The 14,716-nt window shown below is 39.5% G+C and overlaps 1 protein-coding gene across 5 annotated transcripts in view; it reads right to left on the reverse strand.

Moving 5' to 3' along the window:
* The window catches only part of GJC1 (gap junction protein gamma 1), a 40,153-nt gene that overhangs the window by 11,426 nt on the left and 14,011 nt on the right, over positions 1-14,716 (reverse strand). The window contains exon 1 of one of the 5 annotated variants that reach the window (XM_045489197.1): positions 1,824-1,878. The exons of 3 other annotated variants lie outside the window; for them this stretch is intronic. The gene's annotated coding sequence lies outside the window, so the exon portion shown is untranslated. Of the gene's footprint in view, positions 1-517; positions 1,152-1,823; positions 1,879-14,716 lie in introns of those variants that run through there. One more of the 5 variants, XM_045489198.1, reaches the window with a different exon arrangement.

The raw sequence follows: 14,716 nt of genomic DNA on the forward strand, positions 1-14,716 counted from the left end.
TTGCCTAAGATCATACAGTTATTAAAGTGGTTGGGGCACCGGGGTGGCTCAATCCATGGGATCAGAATAAATTCACAAAGATCAGGGTGCCTGGGTGGCTCAGTCAGTTAAGTGTCGTGTCCGACTTTGGCTCAGGTCATGATCTCACGGTTTTTGAGTTCGAGCTCTGTGTTGGGCTCTCTGCTTACAGCTCAGAGCCTGGAGCCTGCTTCAGATTCTCTCTCTCTCTCTCTCTCTCTCTCTCTCTCTCTCTCTCTCTGTGCCCCTGCCCCTCCCCTGCTCGTGCTCTTTCTCTCAAAAATAAACACTAAAAAAATTTTTTAATAAAAAAATTCACAAAGATCAAAAGGGGAAATTTCAGAGTTTAAGATCTTATGTGCAGAATGAACTCAAAGTCAAACAAAAAGAACTCAGGTTTCTCAGCAGTTGGGAAGGAAGACTAAAACTAGAAAAGTGGTATCTCCAACAGAAATGGTTTAATTACTTATTTAGTAAGTTTATAAGTTTAATTACTTACTCGGGCATTGAGAACAGGGACAAGAGAAGTTGGTATAAACTCCATTCAGTAGACACTGGGTCTGATGTGCCAGTGTCCTGTACAAGGGGAGACAGTCAAATGGTGGACACACGCGGAGCTAAGAGCTGTGCCAGACCTCAAGGCAAGCACCATTACTCCCAACGCTGCTGCAACTTTTGGGTTTGTTACTGCATCAGACCGGGAGCCCCTAGATGTTGTGTCTTTCACCTCTGCTTCCCTAGCTTCTAGCAATAACTGGCACATTTTAAGTGTTAAATAAATGTTTGACAAACAGATGAATAAATGCATTCCTATGGGACCTGCTTTATACTTATTACAATCTCTCCACTTTTTTCTCCTAGAAAATAAATTCCCACTGCATCAGCCTGTCCATAAAAAGAATAAGCAGCCTCATGAGGCAATGAACCTTGCTTGGTTCACAGGACAGTTTAAGCAGAAAATGGGCTGTTGTATGGAGTGAGGTGTCAGGTACAACACTGGACTAGAAATTAGTAATTTTCACTTCAAAGTTTTTGTTTTTAATCTCTGTTCAACACCTTTCAGAAAACCATTTGCTTTCTCCCTAGTTGTCTCCCGACAAAAGCATCTGGCTCTTGATTTCGGCTCAGGTCATGATCTCAGGGTTGTGGGATAGAGCCTGGAGCCCACTTGAGATTCTTACTCTCTCTCTCTCTCTGCTCCCTCCCTTGCTTACATGTGCTGTATTAAAAACAAAAAAAATTTTTTTTAAGATAACTGGCTGTTTAAAGTGAAAATGGCAACAACTAATTATTGTAGGAGTGATCTTTCTTTCTTAAAAAAAATTATTTTTAAGTCATCTCCACACCCAATGTGGGGCTTGAACTAACAACCCCGAGATCAAAAGTCCCATACTCCACCAACTGCACCAGCCAGGAGCCCCTGGAATTTATATTTATTACACACTTCTTTTACATAGGAGTAAAAGTAGTAAAACAATAGAAGTAAAAACAATATCACAAAAAGCAGAGAGAAAGGAAATGGAAATATACTGTTGTAAGGTTATCATATAATACAAGAAGTGATTTAATATTGAAAGTAGACTGTAATAACTTAAAGATGGCTGTAGTAAACCCAAAATCAACTATTAAAATAACAAAACAATGTTACAGCTAATAAACCAATGAAGGACATACTATGCAATCATAAAAATAAATGAGACAAAGAGAATAAATAGGAGGATAGTGGATTTAAACCCTAGGACATCAACAATCACATTAAATGTAAACAGGCTAAATATTCAATTAAAAGGCAGAAATTGGGGCACCTGGATGGCTCAGTTGGTTAAGTGCCTGACTTTGGTTCAGGTCATGATCTCGCAGTTCATGAGTTCGAGCCTTGCATTGGGCTCTGTGCTGACAGCTCAGAGCCTGGAGCCTCCTTCAAATTCTGTGTCTCCCTCTCTCTCTGGCCTTCTCGTGCTCATGCTCTGTTTCTCTTTCTCTCTCAAAAATGAATAAACATTAAAATAAATAAATAAATAAATAAATAAATAAATAAATAAAAGGCAGAAATTGTCAGACTTCATAAACAAGATCTAACTATATGCTGCCTACACAGAAATCCACTTTAGGTATAAAGCCACAAAGAGATTAAATGCAAAACTATGGAGAAAGATGTAACATGTTAACAGTAATCAAAAGAAAGGAGGAGGGGCACCCGGTTGGCTCAGTCTGTTGGGCATTTGACTTCAGCTCAGGTCATGATCTCACAGCTCGTGAGTTCAAGCCCCGTGTCGGGCTCTGTGCTGACAGCTCAGAACCTGGAGCCTGCTTCAGATTCTGTGTCTCCCTTTCTCTCTGCTCCTAACCCACTCACATTCTTTGTTTCTCTCAAAAATAAATAGGAAGGAAGGAAGGAAGGAAGGAAGGAAGGAAGGAAGGAAGGAGAAAAAGAAAGGAGGAAAGAAAGAAAGAAAGAAAGAAAGAAAGAAAGAAAGAAAGAAAGAAAGAAAGAAAGAAAAGGAAGGAGTAAATGACATGCCTGAGTGTCTTTTAATTTCAGCTCAGGTCATGATCTCAAGATTTGTGGGATTGAGCCCCACGTCGCGCTCTGTGCTGACAGGCAAAGCCTTCTTAGGATTCTCTCTCCCTGTCTCTCTGCCCTTCCCCTGCTTGCTCACTTTCTCTCTCAAAATAAATGAACGTGTTTTTTTTAAAAAAAAAGAGGAGGGGCCCCTGGGTGGCTCAGGTCATGATCTCACGGTTCAGGAGATTGAGCCCCACATTGGGCTCTGTGCTAGCAGTGTGGAGCCTGCTTGGGATTCTCTCTCTCTACCCCTCCCCCACCTATTCTTTATATAAATAAATAAACTTTATTTAAAAATTTAATTAAGAAGTAGAAGTTACTATGTATTACCAGAAAAAGTTTATTTCAGAGCAATGAATAGCCTTAAATAAAGGTCCTTTTACAATGATAAAGGGGTCAACTCATCAATACAACATAAAAATTCACGTTTATACACATATTAACAGAGCCTCAAGAGAGGAAGCAAAAACTGATAGAATTAAGAACAATCGACAAATCCACAATTAATAGTTGGAGATTTCAACACCGCTCACTCAATAACTCACAGAATAAACAGTAAGCATATAAAAAACAAATACTACTTACTATCAACCACTAAACCACAAAACCACTGACATTTAGAGTACCCTCCACCCAACAGCAAAAGAACTCACAATTTTTTCAAGGACACAGAGAACTCGTACTGAGATAGACCATATTCTAGGCCATGTTATCAAAGCTGCAATACATTTAAAATTATTCAAATCACACAAAGTATGTGCTCTGATCACAACAGAATTAAATTGGATAATCACTCAAATTGACTATCTTCCCCTATTCTCTTATCATCGAAAAATCTCCATAGGAATGACCCAAAAGAACTGTTTTCCTCTTCTCCGCCACCCTCAAAATACACCTCATTACATTTCCAAGACCAATTACTAACACTTTTTTTCAGAAAGTTTTATTCAGAAAGTTTTATTTTCCCTATAAGACAAACAACAAGAGGTGCCTTGGTGGTTCAGTGGGTTAAGCGCCCGACTCTTGATTTCAGCTCAGGTCATGATCTCATGGTTTGTGAGATCAAGCCCCGTGTCAGGTGCTGCACTGACAGCTCAGACCCTGCATGGGATTCTCTCTCTGCCCCTCACCCACTCATGCTCTCTCAAAAATAAACAAACTTGGGGCACTCACGTGGCTCAGTCGGTTAAACATTCGACTTCAGCTCAGGTCATGAACTCACGGTTTGTGAGTTAGAGCCCAGAATATGGCTCTCTGCTCTCAGTGCACTGAGCCTGCTTCAGATCCTGTCTCCCCCTCTCTCTCTGCCCCTCCCTCACTTGCAAAAAATACAACCACGCTTTCTCTCTCTCAAAAATAAACATTAAAATAAATAAATAAACTTAAAAAAAAAGAACAAGACACAATTTAGGATTACTGAACACACATGTGCTAGGAAGCATACAAAGTGCTCATTTATTTTAATCCTCATAAAAATCTTTTAGATAAGAATCAGGTTCATGAAAATTGAGTAATGTAGACAAAGTCAGCTACTGGCACAGGTTGGTTCAAACAGGCTAGTTTAACTCCGAAGTCTTTTATTTTTGCTATGCAGTATTTTCTTAACTCCAATATCCAATAAGGCATTGATTTATAAATTACTTCACAATGCTCTCAAATACAGCATGCCCATCTGAATCTGCATATGTAAAATACCTTAAGAATTGAAAACTACCTAAATGGCTAATAACTGATGATGAGTGGTGAATAAACTATGGTAACATTTATGTGATGGAACAGTACACATATCAATAAGCCTAGATACCACCAATCTACCAAAACTACTTGCCAATGATAACTTCTACAGTGCCAAATTCAATGGTCAATTCTTATTCAACCTTTTAAGCTATATATATTTTTAAAATGTTTAATTTGTTTCTGTTAAATTTCTAAGAATAGGGGCGCCTGTGTGGCTCAGTCGGTTAAGCATCCGACTTCAGCTCAGGTCATGATCTCACAGCTCGTGGGTTCGAGCCCCGCGTCGGGCTCTGTGCTGACAGCTTGGAGCCTGGAGCCTGCTTCGGATTCTGTGTCTCCTTCTCCATTCCTCCCCTGCTCACGCTCTCTCTCTCTCAAAAATAAATAAAGATTAAAAAAATTAAATTTCTAAAAATATTTTAGAGAGAGAGAGCATGTGAGCAAGAGGGGGAGAGACACAGAGAGAGGGAGACAGAGGATCCAAAGCGGGCTCTGTGCTGACAGCAGAGAGCCTGATTCAAGGCTCAAACTCAAGAACCATGAGATCATGACCTGAGCTGAAATCAAGAGTCAGATGCTTAACCGACTGAGCCACCCAGGCACTCCTAAGCTGTATTTGATATACCTGATTACTCCTTCCTCTCCAAAATACTTTTTTTTTTTTCCACTTGGCTTCCCTGATACCATACACTTCTGGCTCTTATTTTTCAGTTCCTATTTCAGTGTCACTTCTCCTTTTCTAAACTTCTAAATACATGTCCTGATTTTTATCCTATCTTGTTACCCTATCTTTTTCAGTGTTCTTTGCAGGCTCCTCCAGCCAGAATTCAACTTGTAAATGATGTCCCATTTGCTTCAACATTTCCCTTGAACTTTAGGCCTGAAATTCAACTGCTACTCTACATCTCCTGGATGTCTAATAGGCCCCACATTTCTCATACCACAATCCTCCCATCCTCTGAAGACCTACTCCATTTTCAGTTTTCCAAATCTAAGTAAGTGGCTCCACTATTCATGTGGTTCCTCTGGTCAAAAACCTTCAAGTCAGCCTCACTCCTAGCGAAACCACTGGCAAATCCTTCCAACCACTCCTTGCCACCTCCACTACTACCACTCTGATTCAAGCCACCTTCATATTTTTTTCTTAATGTTTTTATTTATTTTTGAGACAGAGAGTGAGCGTGAGCAGGGGAGGAGCAGAGAGAGAGGGTGACACAGAATCCAAAGCAGGCTTCAGGCTCTGAGCTATCAGCACAGAGCCCGACGCGGGGCTTGAACTCACAGACTGTGAGATCATGACCTGAGCTGAAGTCGGACATTCAACCAACTGAGCCACCCAGGCACCCCAAGCCACCTTCATTTCTAACCAGGACTACTGTAAAAGCAAAATCTTCTAACTGGTTTCCTAGTTTATGCTCTTATCCCTCTCAAATCTATTCTCCAAAAAGTAACCCCAGTAAAGCTCTTAAAAAGTAAGGCAGATCATGTCCCTCTCCTGCTCAAAACTCTATTGGAATAAAATCAAAAATCTTTACCACAGTCTACAACATGCCCATATGACCATAGTTCACTTCCTGGTCTCATCTCCTTCCATCCTCCCTCCTGCTCATTCTGACTCAGAAATACCTGTATCCTCACTGTTCCTCAGACTGCACCAAATATGCCATGCTTTCTCTCTCTCTGCCTGTCCCCCCTCTCTAAAAATAAGTAAATATATATTCTTAAAAAAAGAAAAAGAAAAAGAAAAAAAAAGTGGGGGCACCTAAGTGGGTCAGTCAGTTAAGCATCAGACTATTGATCTTGGCTCAGTTCATGATCCCACAGTTTGTAAGATCAAGTCCCAAGTCGGGCTCTGCACCGACAGTGCAGAAATAAATAAACAAAATATATAAACAATTTTTAAAAAGGTGGCTCAGTCGGTTAAACGTCTGACTCTTGATTTTGGCTCAGGTCATCACGATCTTAGGACTCATGGGTTCGAGCTGGCAACTGGTTCTGCTCTGACAGGGTGGAACCTGCTTGGGATTCTCTTTCTCCTTCTCTCAAACTAAGTAAACATCAAAAAAAGAAAAAGAAAAGACAAGACAAATATGCCATGCTTTTGTCCCAAGACTTCTGCACTTGCACTTGCTATTTTCACTGCTTGGAACACTGTTTTCATCAATGCTGGCAGGACTTTCTCATTCAAGTCTGCTCAAAAGTCACTTCCTTAATGAAATGTCCCCCCTTGGGGTGCCTGGCTAACTCAGTTACTAGGCATGCCAGCCAGGTACCCCCTTGATAACTCTTTCCTAGGTAGAGACCTAATCTCTCTACTATATAAAGAGTTCCAAGAACAAAAACAAAAACAACAAAAACCTACCCCCCAAAACACCCAACAATCCAAAAGGAGAGGGGCAAGGGACACAAGCAGACATTCCATGGCAACCACCCCCCCCCCCCAACAAATTCCCCTTAAAAATGTTACACAACATGGGTGGACCTTGAAAAAAATAATGTCAGGAGCGCCTGGGTGGCTCAGTTGGTTGAGCATCCAACTTTGGCTCAGGTTATGATCTCATAGTTAATGGGTTCGAGCCTCACATCAGGCTCTGTGCTGACAGCTCAGAGCCTGAAGCTTGCTTTGGATTCTGTGTCTCCCTCTCTCTCTGCTCTTCCCTCATTCATGCTGTCTCTCAAAAATAAATAAAAGTTAAAAAAAAAAAAAAAGAAGAAGCCTCTTAGACTAGAATATGATGAAGGATGTTTGGGAAGTAGCCATAGAGAAGGCTGAACAGGGAAGTCAAAGACCAGTTTGCAAGAGAGTCTTAGCATACCATGGAACCTCAAATTAAAGCATGTAAGTAGTGATGAATAAAGGAACCTCACGTGGTCCACAGACCACCTTCATCAGAATTACCTAGAGCGCGTGTTGAAAACGCTCATTCTCACATTCTATTTACCCAACTCCCACTCCCAGACCTACCGAATCAGAATCTAACCAAGCTTCTATGGTTGAACATGTAGGTTGTTTATAGTGGTCTGTTGTAATACTCAACTTGGTACACACACCCATTTCTTTCTTTTTTTTTCTTTTTCTTTTTTTTTTTTTTTTAACGTTTATTTATTTTTGAGACAGAGAGAGACAGAGATAGAGCATGAACGGGGGAGGGGCAGAGAGAGAGGCAGACACAGAATCAGAAGCAGGCTCCAGGCTCTGAGCCATCAGCCCAGAGCCTGACGCGGGGCTTGAACTCACGGACCGTGAGATTGTGACCTGAGCTGAAGTCGGAGACCTAACCGACTGAGCCACCCAGGCGCCCCAACACACCCATTTCTAAAAGAATTGCTGGTGAACAGTTGTACATTGCAAAAGATATTTTTGCATGTTTACAAAAAAAGGTCAATTTCTTTGCCCTCTAGCTCTCCAAAAATTCTAAAGCTTTTGATTTGTATTACCAAATTACCCTTCCAAAAAGCTGGTACCTATTTATTTATATTTCCACTATCAGCGTATGAGAATCTGGTTCCCTCATTTCCTCACCAATGATTTCAATATATTTTTTAAGAAACAAAGTCTGGGTTAATAAGAGTTTAAATTATAAGAAGTTTTATTTATTTATTTATTTATTTATTTATTTATTTATTTATTTATTTTTTCAACGTTTATTTATTTTGGGGACAGAGAGAGACAGAGCATGAACGGGGGAGGGGCAGAGAGAGAGGGAGACACAGAATCGGAAATAGGCTCCAGGCTCTGAGCCATCAGCCCAGAGCCCGACGCGGGGCTCGAACTCACGGACCGCGAGATCGTGACCTGGCTGAAGTCGGACGCTTAACCGACTGCGCCACCCAGGCGCCCCTAAGAAGTTTTAGACTATCACAATCACTAGGGAAATTCAAACAAAAACCATGAGATACCACATCACACCCATCAAGATGGCTATCACCAAAAAAGAAAAGAAAAGAGAAGAACAAATGTCAACAAAGCCATGGAGAAACTGGATTCTTGTTGAGTACTGCTGGTGGGAATCTAAAATGGTGCAGTTGCTATAGAAAACAGTTCAGTTACAGTTTCCTCAAAATATTAAATATACAATTACCTTATGATCTAGCAATTCTCCTGGGTATATAGTGAAAGAAACAAAAGCAGAGATGCCAAGAGATTTTGTATACTCGTGTTCACTGTAGAATTATTCACAAGAGCCAAAAAAGGTAGAAGCAACCCAACTGTCCACTGACAGATGAATAAACAAAACATGACATTTTGTAATATACAATGGAATATTTTTCAGCCTCGAAAGGAAGTAAATTCTGACACATGGATGAAACTTGACAACATTATGTTAAGTGAAAGAAGTCAGTCACAAAAGACAAATGTTACATGATTCTACTTACATGAGGTACCTACAATAGTCAAATTCATAGAAACAGAAAATAAAATGGTGATTGCCAGGGGCTGAGAGGAACAGGGAACTAGTGTTTAATGGGTACAGTTTCTGCTGGGAAGATTCAAAAGTTCGGGAGATGGTCATACAACGATATAAATTTACTTAATGCCCCAAAGCTATACACATTATATTTTTTAATTTTTTTATTTTTAATTCTTTTTTTTAAATATATTTTTAATGTTCATTTATTTTTGAGAGCGGGGGGAGAGCATGGATGGGGGAGGGGCAGACAGAGGGGGAGACAGGATCTGAAGCAGGTTCTGTGCAGACAGCAGTGAGCCTGATGTGGGGCTCGAACTCATGAACCAGAGATCATGACCTGAATTGAAGTCAGACGCTTAACCAACTGAGCCACCCAGGTGCCCCAAAGTTATACACTTTAGAAAACGGTTAAAATGATAAATTTTATGTTAATACCACAAAAGGATAAAAAAGTTTTAGACTAAAATTCATTCATGCAATTGGTACCTATCTATCATCAAGAAGCTTGCAATGTAGTAGTTTGTAGGATATTTACAAACACGTTTTAAAAACTACAGTTGTATTCAAGAGATATTTACTATACAGTTATATATGCTAAACAACAGAGAACCAGAAGAAGCAAACTAAAATCATCTGTTAACTTTCAACATATTTTATAGTGTAGTGACACTACAGGGAAATGCTTTACTTTTCAGTTTATCTGATTCATTTTTTCCATTGCAAGCTCTTTACTATAACGTTGGCCACAAAAAGTTAATCCAAAAATACCACTTTCATATATATCTTTGGAATAGACTCATGTAAAAAAAGCTCCCAAGGGTTCCAAATCAACAACGAAAAAACCCAATAACTTGTCCCTTGTCAATTTTTAATCTAAACGAAACTATAATAAACAGGAAATTAAAAATTTTCAAGTAAGTAGTGCTAAATTCTAAATGTTTTACAAATGCAACAACAAAGTCCAAATGGGTCAGAGCCAAGTTTTAATCTCCCTCTAATTAAAAAACAAACAAAAAACACCCCAAGCCTATTACAAACCAGATTTTAAAATCTTAGTTTCTTTTAAAAATTAAAAACAGGGGCGCCTGGGTGGCTCAGTTGGTTAACCATCCAACTTCAGCTCATGTCATGATCTCACAGTTCATGAGTTCGAGCCCGGCACTGGGCTCTGTGCTGACAGCTCAGTGTCTGGAGCCTGCTTCAGATTCTGTTGTCTCCCTCTCTCTCTGCCCCTCCCCCACTTGTACTCTGTCTCTCAAAAATAAACAAACATTAAAAAAAATTAAAATAAAAAGAAACCCAACTCATTTTCTCAGAGTTCCTCGAAACTAAGGGTCAGGCCTGTGATCTGTGTGTGCTCTGCTGGTGAGATGCACCATCAAGAGTAATTCCACGGAGAGCAGGAAGGATCTGGCAAAGTCTGCTCTGGGGAGAGCAGGACTGAGCAAGGGAGAGCTACCAACTTTCAGGGGTCCCAGCTTCTGGGTCCTGGGCCCAGCCGCAGTGTGATCTAATGCCAGCAGTGGAGTCTCTTGGAGACTTGCCCCAGTGGGGTTGGTCTCTGGCCCTCTGGGCATATAGGGAGTCGGCCAGCTCTCTCAAATCCTTAATAAATGAAAAAAAAATTTTTATTATTTATTGTTGAGAGAGAGAGAGAGAATATGAATGTGAGTGGGGGAGGGGCAGAGAAAGACAAAGGGAGACACAGAATCTGAAGCAGGCTCCAAGCTGTTTGCACAGAGCCCAACGTGGGGCTTGAACCCACGAACCGTGAGATCATGACCACTCACACTCTGTCTCTGACTCTCTCAAAAATAAACATTAAAAAAATGTGTCTTCCTTTTGGGATGAGCACTGGGTGTTGTATGGAAACCAATTTGACAATAAATTTCATATATTGAAAAAAAAAAATGTGTCTTAATAAAAACAAAGTCCAGGATGAACTAAAACTAATATTCTAGAATAGTGATTCCTAACCTTGAATTTTATGACAACAAGACAGAGCAAGCACTGAACTTGGAGGTAAGAGATTCTAACAGGCACTTCAGGAGTATTTCTCCCCACCCCACCCCACCCCGTTTTTTTTTTTCATTTGTGAAATAAGTGGAGAATATCAGATGATTTCTAAGGTCTTGTCTATTAACATTTGGTGAAAATAACCTCAGGCAGAATAAAATTCATAAAACAACCAACAAATTATGTGGCATTCAGAACTCTAACGAGCAGGAAAGAAGTAACTGCAGTGAAATGAAACAATGACAAGATGTCAAATTTTCAAAAAGGCATTTCCCAAACAGTCATCCCCCCAGAAAATTTATGGTTGAATAAAACTAAAAAAATGTAATATTGACTCACCATGGTTCTAAAGTATTAACTATCTGGGCATCCCAGATCATGAGCTGAGCAATCCACTAAGAATCGTGCTAGTGACTCACACTCCTGAATGAGACTGCTTTATGTGCAGAGACAAGGCATCAATTAAAGGGTTTACAATGAAGTTTTGTTTAACTGGAATGCTTTAAGTGGAAGTTAATTCTGCATGAGCGGTAATAGAGGTTTAATAACTAGCTAGTGACAATTTCTAAGCAAAAGCATCATGGCAGCTCACTAGCAAACAGTAATCTATGTATTACAAACATACAAACAACTTGTTTTCAAAAGAGGTCTTGGCTATGGACGTTATTGGAGAAACACAAAATTTAATTTATTGTGAGTCAAATTATAAAACCTAGTGGAAAGTAGTTTGAAATCTTGGCTCTATTAACCAACAAGGAAACAAAGTACATCACTATGGGCTGAAGTGTCAATTTGTGCTGGCAAAAAGCCACTCTATTTAAATGTAAGAACATTCAGGAACCAGCTGGAGAAGTAAGAGGAACCTGGGATAATGCATTCATTCACATCCTAAGTGGTACTGTCTTCATGTAAAAAAGGACAATATTGGTACACTTGTCCAAAACAGCCTGAGTTTAGGTCAAATCAACTGTCTGAATAATCATCAGTCTAGGAGAATGAACATGTCTAAGACAAAATAAAAAATGTGTAACATTTCCAATATGACTGCATATAACTACGTTGTCCAATATGACAACATAAAATTTGCAAAAAAATACCATCATCCACTGATGGTGAGGGCAGTCTGATACAACCTTTCCGGAAGGCACTGTGGTTAATATTTATCAGGAATTTTAAAATGTTTATATCCTTTGATCAGTAATTCCACATCTAGTAATTTATCTTAAATAAGTGCCCAATATAAGATAAATTTTATACAATTTATGACATAACTTCATGATGAAATACTGCATAACTACTATAAATCCTGTTTTAGAAAAGAGACCACAAAATTCAAATGCATACAATTATTTAAAGACAAAAACTAAGACTAGTGGTTGCCTAGACCTGAAAGAGATGGTGGGGTGGGGTGGGGGGAGGGAGTGACTGCTAGTAAGTATGAGGTTTCTTTTTGGAGGAATGAAAATATTCTAAAATTAAATTGTGATGATGGCTACACAACCCTGTGAATATAATAAAATTTTTGAATTGTACATTTCAAATAGGTAAACTGTATGGTGTGTATGAATTCTATCTCACTCAAGCTGTTTAAGATACCAGTGAGGGGATACAAGTAACTGAAACAAGAAAATGGGGCCTGGAAAACAGGCACCAACCAAAGGGTATGGGGCAGGGGGTGGGGGTGGGGGTGGGGGTGCCTACTGCTTATTAGCTACAACTATGGGAGTTATCAGACTGTCCTATCTTTCAAAAGAAGTCTTCGAGGGGTGCCTGAGTGGCTCAGTTGGTTAAGCGTCTGACTTTGGCTCAGAACATGATCTCGCAGTTCATGAGATCGAGCCCCACATCGGACTCTGTGCTGACCACTCAGGGCCTGGAGCCTGCTTTGGTTTCTGTCTCCCTCTCTCTATGCCCCTCCGCTGCTCGCACTGCCTCTCAAAAATAAATAAAGGTTAAAAAATGAAAACAAGATGTCTTTGACCTGGATTTTTATGTGAAGTCTGATTTTCATACAAATTTTTGATTGAAGTGTAAAATACCTACAGGAAGATAAACAGAAGCATGCAGCTCAATGAACTTTCACAAACTGAATACACCTATGTAACCAGCACTAAAATCAAAAACAATCACACCCTTCCTACCCAAGGGAAACCGCCACCCTTACCTTTAACAGTACAGAGTACTTTAGCCCAGGGATAGGTCTTTATTATGAGACAGTCGTGTGCACTGTGGGGTGCTCTGAAGCAACCCTGGTCTCTTCCAGTTGTGGCAACCAAAGATGCCTCCAGACACTGCCAAATGCCCCTTGGGGAACAATATTACACCACACTGAGACCCACTGGTTTACCCTGTTCTTGAGCTTAATATAATATAAATGGAATCCTACAAAATGGACTCTCTTGTATCAGAATCATAAAGAATATACTCTTTTGTGCCTGACTGCTTTTGTTCAGCATCTGTTGAGAGTCACCAATCCTGCTGCATTTAGCTCCAGTCTGTTCATTCTCTTTATTATATTGCCATTGTGTGACTGTATCACAAATTTATTCATTCCACTGCTGATGGGCATTTGAGCAGTTTCCAGTTTGAGGATATTATGAATAATGCTACTATGAACATTCCGTATAGGTCTTCTGGTGAATATATGTATGAATTCCTGTTGAATACCTAGAAGCAAAATTGTTATGTCAGCTTCAATAAGTTAGTACTTTTCCAAAGGGAGTTGTATCAATTTACACTCTTGTCTCCTTTTCTTTCATACTAGCAATAGAAAAAAAAAGAAACTTAAATAATATTGAGCCAGATATCTTATAGCTGAATATATATACCCTGACAATTTTTGACCCGTTTACAAAGAGTATTTCAGGGGCACATGGGTGGCTCAGTCAGTTAAGCATCTGACTCTTGATTTTGGCTGAGGTCATGATCTTGTGGTTTGTTAGATGGAGTCCCACATCAGGCTCTGCTGAAAAGCATGAAGCCTACTCCGGATTCTCTCTCTCCTTCTCTCTCTGCCCCTCCCAGGCTCACGTGCATGAATGCGCTCTCTCTCTCTCTCTCTCTCTCTCAAAATAAACTTTTTAAAATAAATAGAATATTTCATTATATGGGAAAATGTTCACATGTAGTAAAGAGACAAAAAACAAAAAACCTCCAGTAACATAATATGCTTGAAAGGAAATACACCAACATTAACAATGGCCTATGAACGATTTCTCTTCAATTTGCTTTTTCAGTATTTTCTACAATAAACATGTAATAATGGAGTTGGCAAAGCTTTCCTATGCAACAAAAGCCTTGAGGGAAATTTAAAAAGTAGGTCGGGTACAAATTTCATTTTGCATACATTCATAAAGACCTAATTAAGTAATGGATAGATCACAGAAAAGTATAACGATCTCATAGAGCCATTGATACAGTTACTACCCACCCCCATATACAGGGGCCCAAGACAAAACTTATATAAAATTCTACTCCAGAGTAAAAGAGAGTCTAGAGGGTAATTCTTAATTTGTAAGAGTGTATCACAAGATGGTAGTATATTTTTTAAGATTTTCTTTTAAGTTTATTTATTTAAGCAATCTCTACACCCAACATGGGGCCCAAACTCACCACCCTGAGCGAGCCAGGTGCCCCAAAAGAGTAGTATTCTGACATGATGGCTTATATAGCAGCTTACTATCATACTGTTGCTCCTCTCATTCCTTTAGAAACTCACTATAAAATGGTCCAGAAGCAACATAGAAAATTAACATATCCAACATTCCCTTGAAATATATAGTTATAATTGCTACCTGCTGGTTACTGAGTATCTGAGACTGAGTATTTGGAAAGAGACACCTTTATTTTAGAAAATGATTATTAAAGTAGCCACCAAAAACTTACCAGTCTCCATTGTAAGTGAGTTCTATTAAATGTTTATTTGACATGTGAAAATGTTATAAAACTCTTACTTCCTGTCCTAATC

The sequence above is a fragment of the Leopardus geoffroyi genome, chromosome E1 (assembly GCF_018350155.1).
Source record: "Leopardus geoffroyi isolate Oge1 chromosome E1, O.geoffroyi_Oge1_pat1.0, whole genome shotgun sequence".
Taxonomy (NCBI): Eukaryota; Metazoa; Chordata; class Mammalia; order Carnivora; family Felidae; genus Leopardus; species Leopardus geoffroyi.